General features: G+C 37.9%; 1 pseudogene; it reads left to right on the forward strand.

Annotated features, from left to right (window-relative positions):
• The window catches only part of LOC122738659, an 80,585-nt pseudogene extending 71,187 nt beyond the window's left edge, over positions 1-9,398 (forward strand).
• The last annotated feature ends 6,945 nt before the right edge of the window (positions 9,399-16,343 follow it).

Below are 16,343 nucleotides of genomic sequence, written 5' to 3' on the forward strand. Positions count from 1 at the left end.
TTGAACTCAGGTCCTCTGAAATCCAGGGTTGGTGCTTTATCCACTGTGCCACCTAGCTGCCCCTTCATTTGGATTTTCAAGTTGTTGACTTTTTTCTCATGTCTTTCCTGCATCACCCTCATTTCTCTTTCCATTTTTTCCTCTACCTCTCTAAGTTTATCTTCAAAGTCCTTTTTTGAGTGCCTCTATGGACTGAGACCAAAAGGTATTTTTCTTGGAAGCTTTAGATATAGGGGCCCTGATGTTGTCATCTTCCTCTGAGTGTGCACCTCAATATACCTTGTCACTTAGGAAACTTTCTATGGTCCTCACCTTTCTCTGTCTGCTCATTTTGCCTTTATTTTACTTGGCTTTTATTTCCTTAAAGTGGGTCACTGCTTCCAGGCTGCCCTATCCCATTCTTTAGGGGGTCCCAGGTGGTACTCTTTAAGGAGGATCAGATTCTTCACTCACCTGGCCTGTTCCCTGGTCTGTAGATGACCCTAGACCAACTTTATAATCAACCAGATTTATGTGCTGTGGCTGTCAGTTCTGATGAGCCTGTGCCCCACCCCCACCTGGGCCACTGGTACTCAAACCTACCTCTTGCTTCCCAGCAGGGGTGAAAAACCCAAGTTCTGCCTCAGCACCAACAGAGACCCCTGTAATTTCCCCCGTTCCAAGGGCTCAGCACTCTCACCTGACTGTGAGCTTAGTTCCAGATGACACTGGTGCTGCAGCTGATTCAGAGACTCAGGGTTTTTCTTTTTCTGGTGATTCCTTCCTGGGACTCGATCTGTGTCAGGGTGACTGTGGGGGTTGGACTCCACTCCTGTCTCAGCACAGCAGCTCCCTCCTTCTGACCTTCCAAGCCATCCTTAGTTGGAAAATTATATCAGCATGTTCTTCTGTGGATTTTGCTGCTCCAGGAATTGTCTTATGGCATTATTTGGATGTTTTTTGGAGAGATCGTGTCATGAGTTGCAGAGCTCACTTTACTTTATTTTCAAATTCCTTTTTGAGCACTTCTATGACCTGAGACCAATTCATGTTTTTCTTGGAAGTTTTGGATGTAGGAACTTTGAATTTGTCATGTTCTTTTAAGGGTGTATTTTGATTTTCCTTGTCTCCAAATAATCTTACTAGGATCAGCATGTTTTTCTCTCTATTTATTTTCCTAGCCTATTTCATGACTTTTAACTACTTCTTAAAGTGGGACATGGCTTCCAGGATGCCCTGTCCCAAGCTTCAGGGGGTTCCTGGTGGTATGGTTTAAGGAGAGGCATGTTCTGCACTCCCCTGGCCTTTGCTCTGGTCTATAAGAAACACTAAGCCTGCTTGCTCTTTAACTAGGGAACAGAATCCAGTTTCACTTTGATTACAAGCTCTGGCATGCTTGCACCCCTCCCCAATCTGGACTGCCACTCAAGACTGCCTCCTTATTCTGAGCACAGGTAAACCAAAAGAGTCCTGCCTCAGTGCCAGTAGAGATGCCTATAATCTCTCCTGGCCAACCACTCAACCCCGTCACCAGACCATGAGCTGAGTTCCAGAAGTAGCTGCTGCATCAGCTGATTCCAAGGCTCCTGAGGCCTGTTTCTCTGGGACTACCTGCCTGGGGCTGGATCTGTGCTCGCTCAGCCTGGGTCTGTGCTCCATTCTCACCCCAGTACAACAGACTTTTCCTGTTGACCTTTTAATCTGTCTTTGGCTGGAAAATTATCTCACCCAATCCTTTTTTGGGTTCTGCTGCTCTAGGAATTGTCTTATGCAATTATTTGAGGATATATGTAAGGGTTTGGGGGAAGAGCTCTGGGAAGTCACTGGCTTTCATCCATGTTGGCACTGCCCCCCTCCCCCAAATTGTTCTTAAAACAATATTGCTGTCATTGTGTACAATTTTCTCTTGATTCTGCTCATTCTGCTCTTCATCAATTTGTTCAAGACTTTCCCTTTTTTGGGGGGGGGGGGCGCAATGAGGGCTAAGTGAAATCATGTCTTCCTGAATCCAGGGCTGGTGCTTTATCCACTGCACCATCTAGATGCCCCCTTTCTTACTGTTTCTTGAACACAACAATCTATTTCCTTTTTTAAAAAATTAAAAAAAAATTTTGTAGGGCAATGAGGATTAAGTGACTTGCTCAGGGTCACACAGTTAGTAAGTGTCAAGTGTCTGAGGACAGATTTGAACTCAGGTCCTCCTGAATCTGGAGCTGGTGCTTTATCCAATGCACCACCTTGCTGCCACCACAACAATCTATTTCAAAAATCATGACATTTTCTCTGTTTGTCCATGCCTAAAATGTTCTCATTCCTCATTTCTACCTCCTGTGTTTTCCTTCAAGGCTGAGCTACAGTCTTCATGAAGCCTTTCACAGTCCTCGTTAATCTTAGTCCCTTCCCTCTGAGATTATTCCTTATTTAGCCTGTGTTTATCATGTTTGTGTGTAGTTGCTTTCATCTTGTATCCCCCTGGACTGGGAGTACCTTGAGGACAGTGACTGTCTTTTGCCTATTTCACCAGTGCTTATTGCAGTCCCTGACATATAGTAGGTGCTTAATAAACATTTGTTTGCTGGCTGATTGACTGTTGAAATTCCAATACATTTAAATATTCATTTAGAAAAAGTCTTGGCCCTTTTAAGAAAATTTCTTTGAACTGAAGTCTGAAAAAAACAAAAATACTGTCTACAGGGGAGACCTGTTCCAATGCAAATGAATGTACATGCTGAGAAGGGGGATGTTAGAGAGGAATGAGTCACCTAGAGAGGAATGAGAAGGGGATACATTATGTTAAGAACTTATTCACACAGCAAATTATATCTGAATTGGAAGGTGAGAATCATGAAGAGAGAAAACAGATAGGGAAAAAAGAGGTTCAGCAGCCAGGGCTTGTTTTTTCTCTCTGTGATGAGCAACAGAAAACTTTTGGTGCAACTGCTCTCCATACTGAAATTATGAAGCAAGAGAGGTCAAAGTAATAATCACTCAGCTAGAGGTGATTGCAGTACAACATGAAGTTAGTGACTGATAAACTTAGTGTATTCAGATGTTTTTTATACTTAAGTGCCTTCATTATACATAGGCATTATATTTCTGAGATTCTTCTGAATCTTTCTATAGAATACATAAATGTGATTATGCATCACTCTCAGAAAATATCTTCCTAGACTTTAGAACTTATTTTTGTAGCTAGAATCATTCTTCATAATTTAGTCCAGTGGTTTCTTTTATTTTATTTTTGCAGGGAAATGAGGGTTAAGTGACTTGCCTAGGGTCACACAGCTAGTAAGTGTCAAGTGTCTGAGGCTGCATTTGAATTCAGGTCCTCCTGAATCCAGGGCTGGTGCTCTATCCACTGTGCCACCTAGCTGCCCCCTAGTCCTGTGGTTCATAAAGTGTCTTCTGCATACCTATAGAGGTCCTTGAGACTATTTCAGGGGTCCATGAAACTATATATAATAATACCAACATGTTGTTTGCCTTTTTCACTTATGCTCTCATGAGCCTACAGTAGAATTTTGTTGTCACATCACATGTGAAGTAAAGATTTGGCTATTTACATGAAGATTGAGTTAATATATTACATGTGGCATTATATTTTTGCCAAACAAATAGATGGACCTACCAATATGGCTGGACTCTATTTTGCTTCTGGTCTGCTTCAGCCTCAAGACATCATGGAGGAAGATCTTTTGTATGGTAATTTATCAGTTTTAATTTCTAACATTTCTTATATGGTAAATACCAATAAGCATATGCCATATAAACAAATTCTTTGAGATCCTCAATTTTTATGAATATAAAAATATCTCGAGACCAAAAAACTCCAGAACCCCTATTCTAGTCCAACCCCTTTACAGTAATGAAATAAACAACAACCTGAGAAGTAGTGTGGTCATTGCTATTTATATATTATAGAAGAAACTCAGATGTTTGGGATTATCTGAAGTAATACAATTAGTAAATAACAGAGCTGAGTTTCTAGTCCAGGTTTTCTGATTCTAAATACTTAATTTTTCTCCAATCTCATAGCTATTTGTACTATCACCATGTCTTCTTAGACCATTGCTATCTCTCCTTTGGGTCGAATCTGATGTCTAGAAAACACTGCAATATTTTGTAATTGTTGCATGCATGTAAATCTTGTGTGATAGGGGCTGTCTGGTTGCTGTTTTTGAATGTGGATTAAGACAAGGTTTGTCAAATCTAAGTCATGATCTGGCTGAGAATTTCACATCAAATAGCTGTTCAAAGAGAGTTAACATCTGGAAAAGGAAGCTGTAATGATGAAGAGCAACCTTGAATCACAAGGGGTCCTATTTCATCACATAATCACTAGCAGATTGTTCCTTCTGTCTTCCTTCTTCTCTCACTAATCTTCAATCTCTCTCTCTCTCTCTCTCTCTCTCTCTCTCTCTCTCTCTCTCTCTCTCTCTCTCTCTCTCTCTCCATTCATCCAATTCTGTCTGCTTCCCTACTGCCTGCAAACATGTCCACACCTTCTTCATTCTCAAAAACCCCTTATTTGATCCATTCACTACCACTAGATGTGGTCCCATATTCTGCCTCCTTTTTATGGCTAAACCCTTTGAAGAGGCTGTCTATAATTCCTGCCTACATTTCTGCTCTTCTCACTCTTCCCTTAACTCTCTTTTGTCTCACTTCAGATGTAATCATTCAACTCAAATTGTTCTCCAAATTTACAAACATATTTTTAGGTATCTCTTATCTTCTCAATGAATTCTATCTCCCAACTCTGGATATTTTCATTCACTGTTTCTCTTGCCTGGAATTCTTTCTCTCCTCATCTCTATCTCCAGCCCTTTCTGTATTCTTTGAAGTCCCACCTAAAAATCTCATTTTCTACAAGAAACCTTTCCTTATCCCCTTAATGCAAATGCCTGCTTTCCGTTAAATAACCAAATGAAATCACCCTTCCTTTCCTTCCTTTGCACTTAATGTTTTTTATTGTTTTTATTATATATTATTTTCTGCATCTCATTCTCTTCATTATTTGTCCCCCTTCTATCTATTCTAGACTTTTATTCTTTGATGCATGGTCCTAATGTTTATTTAGCAAATCTTTAGTCTCTGCAGTACTAAGGGAATTAAAGCTTCTAAGGTACCTATTTTGGGTTCCTTCTTTTAAACAAATTCCATATTATTGCTTTGTAGATCTTGCCCCCAGCCCTGGTTTTTGGCTATGTCTTACCCTTAGAAACACCAGTTAATTCAGACAATAGAGAAGATATTGTCCTTGGTAGGGATTTTCCTATTGCTCTGATCATGTAATTCATCATTGACCTTTGCTCTCCCTATGTTCATTTTCTTTTTTTTTTTAGTTTTCAACATTTGTTTTTATCAGATTTCTAATTTCAAATTTTTCTCCCTCCCTCTCCTCCCTTCCCCCTCCCCTAGACAGCAGGTAATCTGATATAAGTTATATATGTACAATAACATTAAACATATTTCTCCATTAGTCATATTATAAGAGAAGAATCAGAGCAAAAAGGAAAAACCTCAAAAAAGAAAAACCATAGCACCAAACACAAAAGAAATACTATGGTTCAATCTGCATCCATATTCCACAGTTTTTTTTTCCTGTATTTGGAGAGTCTTTTCCATCATGAGTCCTTTGGAACTTTCTTGCACCATTGTATTGGTGAGAAGAATCAAGTCTATCACAGTTGAGCAACATCCCTATATTCATTTTCAACTCAATTCCATTGAATGAACATTTTAAAGTACCTATTATGTGCCAAGCACAGTGCTAAATAATAGAGATATAAAAAAGAAAAAAAAGAAAGACAGTCTCTGCTCTCAAGGAGTTTATAATTTTACAGTTTACTATGCAAAGTGGAAACTTCCCCCATCTTCCATGAAATACCCTCTTTAGGTCCATGCCTTCCCGTTATTCTGGGTATCAGTTGCTTCCAGGAGCTCTGATTCATCTTCTTATGAGGCAGGATGAATGGTTTCTCTAAGCACCAAATTCCTGCTGGTTATAGTCATTGTAAAGTCCCCATTTCCCTTTATCAGATCTTTTCCCATGAAAACATTCATCACTGAAACTCTCTCCCAGAACTGAAACAAGATTTTCCCATTACTTTATTTCTTTTTCAGTCCTTGTTAACATGATTCTTAAAATAATGGGAGACAATTATTAATGCTGATCATAATATGGACAGACACAATCTCTTAGTCATTCTGACACTGTCAAAATTCCAGTAATGCCCTTATATCCCTACCCTTAAGATAATGAGATAGGTTGAACTGTGTGCCATCTTCAGATATTGCCTTGTGGGGAAACCTGGCTCAAGGTGGATCTAGGCCTCTGATGTCCTTGTCCCATTCCATTGGGATTCATGGCACGAAGGGCAAAACAGCCAGAATGAAATGGTTCTCCTCATTCAGATTGCTAAGAGTGGCTAGGATATCATGACTCAGTCTTGCTACTTTATGTTACCTCTTCCCTCTACCTTCTCCCTCTCTCTTCCTAAAAATATAAAAACTTTTTCATGGATCTGTTTGGTTGGGGAATTCATTGTGCTTTGCCCTCATGGGACATCTTCTAAGATGACAGGTTTGCTACACTTTTATTTCAATTAAAGATGATTTATTTCTCAGATTCTGGTTTTGATTTATTTCAGAACTTGACATCCTATAGGCTCTCTTCTTTTTGAGACTACAGGGGTTATTTTCCTCTTTATTGTTAGCCTTTGACTTGATTGGGGGACAGCATATAGTCTCATCTATCTTCCTCCTTCCCTCCATATTTTTATGTGTCCTATTCTGTTATTTGAGTTTCATGGAGAACATTTATTCTAGGCTGTAGGCTAGAGGTTGTAATGTATACTTGGCCTATTGTTTTTCAGGCCTGTTTCTCTAATACCACTTCTACTTATCTTCTTTTTTCACCTTTGTCTCAATCGTGTACATGGAGAAAGAAATCTCTTGGCTGTGGCTGTCCTTAGGCCCACACCCAGGTGGATCCCAAAGGCCTGTGCTCCCTCACTTCACTGACTTCCTCCTCCAATTTCCACAGTAATTGCTTCCTTTCCTTCATGAGTGTTCCTGCCATTTGTGGGAAAATAGTGACAAGTTCTCTAGGGGCAGCAGATATGAGATGGCCTAGAAGCCCATGTGTTGTATCATTGTGTATGGCTTGAAGGGAGGCTTAACAGACAACTCTAGTCTCTTCTTTTCCCTTGCTTCTCTAAGGATGACTTCATTCATGCTATGGAGGGAATCAGGTAGTTGAGACCAGAATCTCTTTCTTCTCTTGAGAAAGAGGTGATACTGGGCTTGAATTATATCTATTTGCTCCCTTTAAGATTGTTATCCTAAAGGATATATTCTGGTTCCATCTAATTTTTTATTGCTTTATTATTTTTGAAGGAAGAAGGAACCCCAGTATCTATATCCAAGATTTGATACCTCCCCAACCTAATCCAATTTCCATAGCAAACACACCTATCAAATACCTAATAAATCCATTTGTCCAAATCAAAGCAAAATAGAAATCATAGGAATATATATACCAGACAATATAGAATGAAGAATCTTTCCCATTAGGAACAAGGCTACTCAGCTCAATCAAGAGAGAGGGTGTTGGATCTCACCCAAAGAGAAAGTCTTCAAAGTTTCGAGGGTAGCACGCTGAGGGTAAGGACCTAATGGAGACTGTGTGCTCCTCTAATGTTTTCCCAGAGTGTTTTCCTTCAACAATTTGAATTGACATTGGACTCTTTCATCTTCCCTCTCAAAGTTGGAAGTGAGAAGTGTCCAAAGCAATTCACTGCTGCTTGATTCTTGAAGACTTAAGCTTGAGTTCCCCCAAAGGGGGACTGATCCTGAAGGGTTCCAAAATAAGATTGAAAGGGGCTGCTCACTTGGGGATTTCCAAAAATAATTGGGGAAGGCTGGAGCTCTCTAAGCTCTCTTACCAATTTCACCCCACCCCTCACACAGGGCAGAGCATTAATCTACCAATAAGGGAAGAGTCTCATTCCATTGGACTTTGGGACAGTGACTATAGATACAATAAACTAATAAATTTAATTTGACTTAAGAATCCAGTCAAAAAATATTTGAATGTTTATACAAACCAGTGCTTTGGGAGAAAGGAATATTTGAAACCAGTATGGCCTTTTACTTCAGTTTGTCAAAGAAGATCTTTTTGAACCACTGACAGTCCCATTCTTGTAGGCTAATAGGCATAGTGACAATATGTGCTTAGAACTAATGCATCATTTATGTCTACCATTGTGGAACTTAACCAGGATGAGGATTGTGTTTATTTCAGCTTGTATTGGTATTATGGGCTATGTGAAGGAATGCTAAAGGATAAAGTACAAATAGAAAGTTGTAAAAGTTTTTTTTTTCTTTTTCTGTGTTTTTTTTTGTCAGGGAAATGAGGGTTAAGTGACTTGCCCAGGGTCACACAGCTAGTAAGTGTCAAGTGAATGAGGCCGGATTTGAACTCAGGCCCTCCTGAACCCAGGACTGGTGCTTTATCCACTGTGCCACCTAGCTTCCCCAGTTGTCAAGATTTAATATGCCAAAAATCTATACATTTTTAAAGACAGGGTACTTATGGATGTTGATTGTGGAACTAGAATTCTCTCTCTTTTCCTAAAGCTAGTTCAAAGAGTGCCATTGAAGTTGGATGGGCTAATCTTTCCTCTTTGAGTCTATGTTGAATTCTACAAAGGAGAAATACCTGGCAAAGGGAAGATCAGTCTATCATGACAGTTACATGATTAACCTAGTGTCAGTGGAAGATCCAAATAAACATGCAGATAGGATTGCTTTCTGGGATGAAGTAAATAGATACAACATATCTTACATGAAGAAATCAATTATTACAGAAGCTACCATGGAAACTTTGGACTCAAAGATGATCATTTCAAAACTCTATGGCAGGGCAGCTAGATGGCTCAGTGGATAAAACACTGGCCCTGGATTCAGGAGGACCTGAGTTCAAATCCGGCCTCTGACACTTAACACTTACTAGCTGTGTGACCCTGGGCAAGTCACTTAACCCCAACTGCCTCACCAAAAAACCAAAACAAAACAAAACTCTATGGCATATTTCACATATCCCTGACTTTGAGTTTTCTTCAAATTTCAGCCTGAAAATCACAAAATTGTCTATGTGTACAGCAGTTGCTAGCTACTTTGATATATTTTTCAAGAATTGACACAAAAAGCCTTGCTCTCTATTTTATTGGAAGCAAATAATATTTCTACTTGAGAAACCATTTTCTGTTAAAGCAGGTGAGGCCTTAAAAGGAAAGATAATCAGTCAAAAGTACATGGACCCACATTGTCTCCTCATTCTTCTTACATTGAATAACAACTCAAACCAAGAGCTTTCAGTGAAAAAGTTATTCTGTTTACACATTGCTAAGTAAGTGAAGACACTTTAGGTGAAGAAATGTCAGGTGCAGGGGAATTGTTCCTTCCTATGTTTGATAGGTACTTCACTAAATAACTCTTCTGAATAAGAGAAGGGTGTGAGAAATGTTTCACACAAGGAGCAACCAATTAATTTCTAAAATTGGATTTATATAATCATGTATTATTCAAAATATGACCAAAAAATCAAACATAGCCAGCTATGTTTCCTCTGCTGTGAAAATAATAAAAACCTAAATTGATTTAAATTTGGAATAAATGTAGCTGGAGGGGAAAAAAGAAAGACATCTCTTAACTGTCTCTCTTGTTGAGGTTGCTATTGTTGTTACTGTCTTTGCATTAGTTGATTGCGCTTTTAGATTTAACTTCTGGTCTGTTTTTCTTCTTAAAAATGTTTTGAAAGCCTCTTTTTTTCAAACTTCCAACTTTTTCATTTCTGGTTAGATTCAGATTTGCAAGGGAGATGAAATTGGACTGAATTTTGAGCTCCTTCATTTTTTAGAACACATTATTAAATTCCTTCCTGTGGTGTCTGGTGGGTACAGAATAGGCTTGTGCAATTTGAATTTCCTTTTCTTTATATTTGAAGGTTATTCTCCTGATGACTTTAAGAATTTTTTGTTTGGCAGGGGAATTATTAAATTTAACTACATATGTCTTGGAATTTTCAGTATAGGGTTTGCTATTTTTTTCTTTCTGGAGGTGATCTGTGGATTCTTTTGATTGATACTTTATCTTTTCTGTCCAAAATTTCTATGCAGTTTTCTTGTATTATTTTGCATAATGGTATTCTGGTTTTTTGACTTGTAATATTTTCTGGGTGACCAATAATTCTTCATTGTTTTTATACATCTTGTATTTAAGTTCAATATATTTTGCTTGTATAGAGATCATATTTTTCTTTTGAAAGTTATTGCTTTTGATTTTCTTCTTTCATATTGTCTTTTAATTCCTTGTATTTGCATTGCCAATCAGTTATCCTCTTTTTTTGTTAGTGAAATTTGTGACCAAAGATTCAGTTTTTTTTTCAATTCTGCAAATGATTTCTGTGGTTTAGGTAAAAAAATCTTCTTCCACATTTCTTGTTTCTTATTTAAAATGTTCAAGAACATCTTGCTATGGAATGGTTTCAGAAAACTTGGGAAGAACTGATGCAAAGTGAAGTGAGCAGAACCAGGAGAATATTGTACATAGTAACAACAATATTATAAGGATGGTCAACTGTTAAAGACTGAGCTACTCTGATCAAGACAATGATCCAAGACAATTCCAAAGGACCCATGCTGAAAAATGCTATCTACCTTTAGGAAGAGAAATAATGCCCTCAGTACATATTTTTACTTTCTTCATTTTTTGGGGGGTGGTATTTTCTTTTGCAACATAACTAATATGGAATTATGTTTTCCATAACTTCAAATGTATAATTAATTTCATATTTTTTATCTTCTCATGGTGTGAGGGAGGGTTTGGAGGAAGAAAATTTGGAACACAACTTTTAAAAGAAGTGAATGTTAAAATTTTTAAATGTCATTGGGAAGTATTAATAGTTCTACTTTGTGTTTGGAAGCTTTAATTGTAGATATTTGGGGATTATTCTCTTCTTAGTTTATTTCTTGAATATCATTTTTATGTTCATCCACTCTTTTAGTCTTATCACGTAAATTATGACTTTATATTAGGGCCACTCCCTGTGTACTTTTAGAGGGAATGTTTAAGTGATTTTTATTGTGACATAATCACTTAGGTGTTGTTGCTTTTCTATGTATTGAATATTATATTCTTCAAAGAGTTCAGGAACAGCTTATTCTAGGAAACTGACATTTTTCAGCTTCTTCATAACATTTGAAAGCTCCTGACTACAGTTTGGGTTTGTATTATAGACTGCAGGCCTCCCCCTGGTTGCAAATCAGATAGATCACTTCTGGCCCAGCTAGTTAGAAAGTTCTACAACTTAAGAGCAACACAACTGCATGATCTCCTTTGATTTCTGCTCCTTGACCTGGTCACTCAGCTGTCAGTCAGATAATGCTAGGAGTCAAAATAGGCACCATGTTCACTCCAGTGCCTCTCATATGCTCCTTTGCTTCCATTCATGCTTTTTGTTCAGTTCGCAGCCTCAGGTTAGATCTGACCTGGATCCAGACTGACTTTGCTACAGTGGGATGCTCTACATAGCTGTCAAAATAATCTTGTGCAAGTCTGACCATGTCTTCTCTCTACTCAACAAATTCCAGTACCTCACTATCACCTCCAGATGCAAATACAAATTCTTTTTTTGGCATTCAAAGCTTTTATAACCTCCCCCTCTTTTTTAGTCTTTTAACATATCACCTATCATACTCTTTCGCCTGCCCCCAGCCCTCACCACCATAGTCTGCAACCCAGTGATGCTGGCTTCCTTGCTATTTCTTTCTTTTTTTTTTTTAGTGAAGCAAATGGGGTTAAGTGACTTGCCCAGGGTCACACAGCTAGTAAGTGTTAAGTGTCTGAGGCCGGATTTGAACTCAGGTACTCCTGACTCCAGGGCTGGTGCTCTATCCACTGCACCATCTAGCTGCTCCCCTTGCTATTTCTTGAACAAGACATGTCTTCTCTAGACTCCAGGGACTTTCACTGGACTGGTATGGTCTCCTCCCTCATCTCTACCTCCTGGTTTCCCTAGCTTCCTTTTAAACCCAACTAAAATGTCATCCTCTAGAGCGAACCTTTCTTAATCTCCATTAATTCTACTTCTACCTTCTGTTGATTATAGCTTATTTGTACCTAATTATTTGAATATTGACTCTCCCATTAGACTATGAACTCCTTAATAGCCTTATTATATCTCCATTGTTTAGCATACAGTAAGTGCTCAATAAATTTTTATTGATTGACTGGTTGACACCCTAGAAAACAGCTTCAAATCAACCCAGATCTTTTTGCAGATCCCCTCCATGGATCATGAATGATCTGACATCTAGCTCTCAGGTTAAAAAGACAGAATTAATGGCTCACTTATGTTCCTTCTCCCTCCAAGGCCCATAATATCAGGCATAGTCCTTCCTGGATCTTGGACCACTTCTTATCTTGGAACACAACTACAAATCAGTTACAGTCTAGCTATGGGTTTCTTGCCTTTGTCCCACTCCCTTTTAATCCATACTGGATAAACAACTCATCCCTGGGGTTAGATCACCACAGCTGCTAGCTAATTCTTGTTCCTGATCCTGGAGCTGAAAGAAATTACTCTTTTCTCCTTGGATTTCCCAAACAACTATTTGGTCTGATGCTCTTCCTAAAGTTTTATTTGAGTAGTTGTACAGAAATAGTTGGTCATACTGCTTGCTCCTATTCCACCACCTTGACTAGTTTTCTTCGTATCTCATATATCATACTCCAATTCCACTGATTCAGTGCACTTTTCTAAAGCCTCCAACACATTTTCTTGTTCCAAGATGATATTTCCAAATGACCACTTGTGAGAGCAGCTAGTGCACTGCTGTATTCTTTCTTACCTAGCTTGTATATCACTTTATTTATTTGTATATTACTTATTTTCTTACAAGGGTCATCCTGATAAGTAGGGCATTGATAAATAATAACAACAAAATATTCATTTAGACACTGAAAGAGAGAAAAAATCATAGCTCTCACTCTTAATTGTTTAATTATCATAATGTTAAATCTTAATTCTGACTAATAAACCTAATATGTATTTAATGTTTCCACTTACTATGTTATTATTTTTGCTACAATTAATATCTAATACCATATAACCTACCATAATGAAAACCCAAATTTGAACAGACTCTCCAGGAAAATAAAGTATTAAAATTCTTCTTGCTATTTAAACTGAGAGGCAGCATAGTATAGCAGGAAAAGAATTGGGTTTAGAATCAAAAGATGTAAGTTCAAATTTGGGCCCCGTCATTTACTAGTTGTTTCACCTTGGGTAAATACAGTCATTTCTTTTATTCTCACTTTCCATATTTCCAAAATTGGATTAACCAATGTCACACAGGCACTAAGTGGCAGAGTAAGGATTGGGATCCAGACCTGACTTTCACTGCAGTGGGAAATTGGCTTTTCTTATAAGGTTGCTAAGAGGATGTAATGAATTTGAGAACACAAAATTGCTTGTAAATTATAAAGTATTTTATAAATGTCAGCTATCATTGTCATTACTTCAATCCTCCATGAATTCATGATTTTGGTGGTGAGGGAGCACCTTCTGCAAAAGCACATCACAATTCTTCCATGATTTAATAAATCATTTTGTGATATATTGTTGTCAAAATGATGAATCATCAAATAAATGGTCAACGTCTTAGGCAGTGAACCTCTCAAACTTTAGCCAAGGCTACTCCTTAGCCTATGAACATACTTCTTTGTGGGACGTATATTAAAATTGTTTCTGGTTTAGTTTAACCCACCAGATGTTGCCCTCTACTGCCATACCCATCAAGAACCCAGGGTTAATTCTGTTCCACACTGAGGTTTCACAATGTGACTATAGTAGAGAATTGTTATTGTTATCATTATGATTAGCATGAATAAGCTTATAAGTCCTAAAGTAGCCAAATGCTTAAAGCTTCATTAGTAAAGCAAAGTGGCTCAATATGAGGTCACCAAAGAAGATGAACAGAATATGAATTTTATGTAAATGTTGAATTGTGGGGAGAGAACTGCAGTGGAAGTCAGGTCTGGATCCCAATCCTTACTCTGCCACTTAGTGCCTGTGTGACATTGGGTAAATCATCATATTTCTCTAGACCTCAATTTCCCTTTCTATAAAATGAGGAGTTTGAGGGGGGCATCTAGGTGGCACAGTGGATAAAGCACCAGCCCTGGATTCAGAAGGACCCGAATTCAAATCTGACATCAGACACTTGACACTTACTAGCTGTGTGACCTTGGGCAAGTCACTTAACTCTCATTGTCCTGAAAAAAAAGAAAAGAAAAAGAAATATGAGGTCTAAGCTCTAAAAAAATGAGTTTGATAAAATAGGTGATCTCTAAAGATACCTGCCAGCTATCAAATCGGTGTTCTCTACTCCCTTAGTTTTACAAGTTAGAGAAGCAATTTCATAATGTTCTTTATGTGTATGTGTTTGTTTGTTTGTGTGTGTTTGCCCTCAAAGACAAATGATGGGAAAGCAGTAGTGTTGCATAATTGTATACTCATGAAGCTGTGTTGGCTTCAAAGCACTCCAGTTCATTGAAACCATGGCAACAGCAAAACCCCAGTCTGTAACACTGAAAAATCAAATCCCTGGTGTCTCAGTTTTGATCTAGCCAACATGAGAGCAATCATAAAAAGAGACAACCAAAACATATTTTTAAATGGATTCATAATATAGAAATTTAAGGTAGTCTAGTTGAGTGCTAAAGAAGTCTGAATTTTAGAGTTTGAAGTCTTGTTTCACTGACACCTTATTTCACTATAGGGATTCCACACATCCAGGTTTTCTTAGCTCTTGCACATCCCAACTGCCAACCCACCCCTCCCTAACACATGCATCTAAAAGACCTCATTTCATCATCATTGCTCTTGGCTAAGCTGTAGAAAACCCAGTAGCTATAAGCAATGATGAGTTAACATGCTACCTGTGTCATTTAACTGTTACATTTCCCTTCCAATTGCAGCCTCATTTGGCTAGAACTGAGGGTGACCCTCCAAAGAAAGAAGTTATAGGTGAGCAGGGTCAAGTGTCTATTTACACTACCAGAGTCAAATGCAGGGGTATGTAAATTGCTGTTTGCCTGAAGAAAGTTTTGTTATGACTTTTATCCTTCGAAGGCTGTTGTTAATATCACTGAGGTTCTCTGATGTAGTTATATTGGTTCTGTGTTTGGGGAAATTTTTAGTAGGATCAGAATAATTAAGAAGGTCCTAATATAGATTCAACCATAGAATAGCATTTCTAGGTCTTGTTTCAGGGATTTGAATTGATCTATTTTTTCCAGGAATGGGTAAGAGTGTGAAAAGACTATTAGTGGAGGAGACTGTTTTTTGTTTCATGTACTGGATTAGGCATCAGTTTATCTCCAAGTTGATTCACATTATTAAACTGACTGCTGTCAGGTGCTATGGGGTGAGGTGAAGAAGGAAATATAATGGAAAACAGTATTTCAGCTATAAAGGAAACTAAAGTTTCCTTTTGCTCAACTAAAGGCTTAAGAAGAAAAAGAACAGATATTGTGGTTGGCTATAAAGACTTTTCCAACTTCATTCTCCTTCACATCCCCAAATGCTTTTTTGTCTCTACTAGTTTGGGATTCCAGAAATGCCAAGATTTAATTTAAAAAATGAACCTTGGGGCAGCTAGGTGGCACAGTGTATAGAGCACCGGCACTGGAGTCAGGAGTACCTGAGTTCAAATCCGGCCTCAGACACTTAACACTTACTACCTGTGTGACCCTGGGCAAATCACTTAACTCCAATTGCCTCACTAAAAAAAAAAAAAAGAACCTAATGAAATTGAAATTTCAAACTGTTTTTTAAAAATTTTTTCTGATAAAAGTATTTTATTTTTTCCAGTTACATGTAAAGATAGTTCTCAACATTTGTTTATACACGCTTTCCAATTTTAGATTTTTCTCCCTCCCTCCCCTCCCTCCCCCTCCCCTAGACAGCTGGTAATCCGATATGGATATATATATACATATATACATGTATATACATATACACATACATACATATATACATGTATATACATATACACACACACACATATATATAATATTAAACATATTTCTGCATTAGTCATGTTAAAAGAGAAAAATCAGAGCAATGAGGAAAAACCTCAAAATAGAAAAACAACAGCACCAAGACGAAAAGAAATAGTATGGTTCAATCAGCATCTATACTCCACAGTTCTTTTTTTTCCCCTGGATTTGGAGATCCTCTTCCATCATGAATTCCCTGAACTCTTCTGTACCATTGCATTGATGAGAAGAAT

Source organism: Dromiciops gliroides, chromosome 2, assembly GCF_019393635.1.
Source record: "Dromiciops gliroides isolate mDroGli1 chromosome 2, mDroGli1.pri, whole genome shotgun sequence".
Taxonomy (NCBI): Eukaryota; Metazoa; Chordata; class Mammalia; order Microbiotheria; family Microbiotheriidae; genus Dromiciops; species Dromiciops gliroides.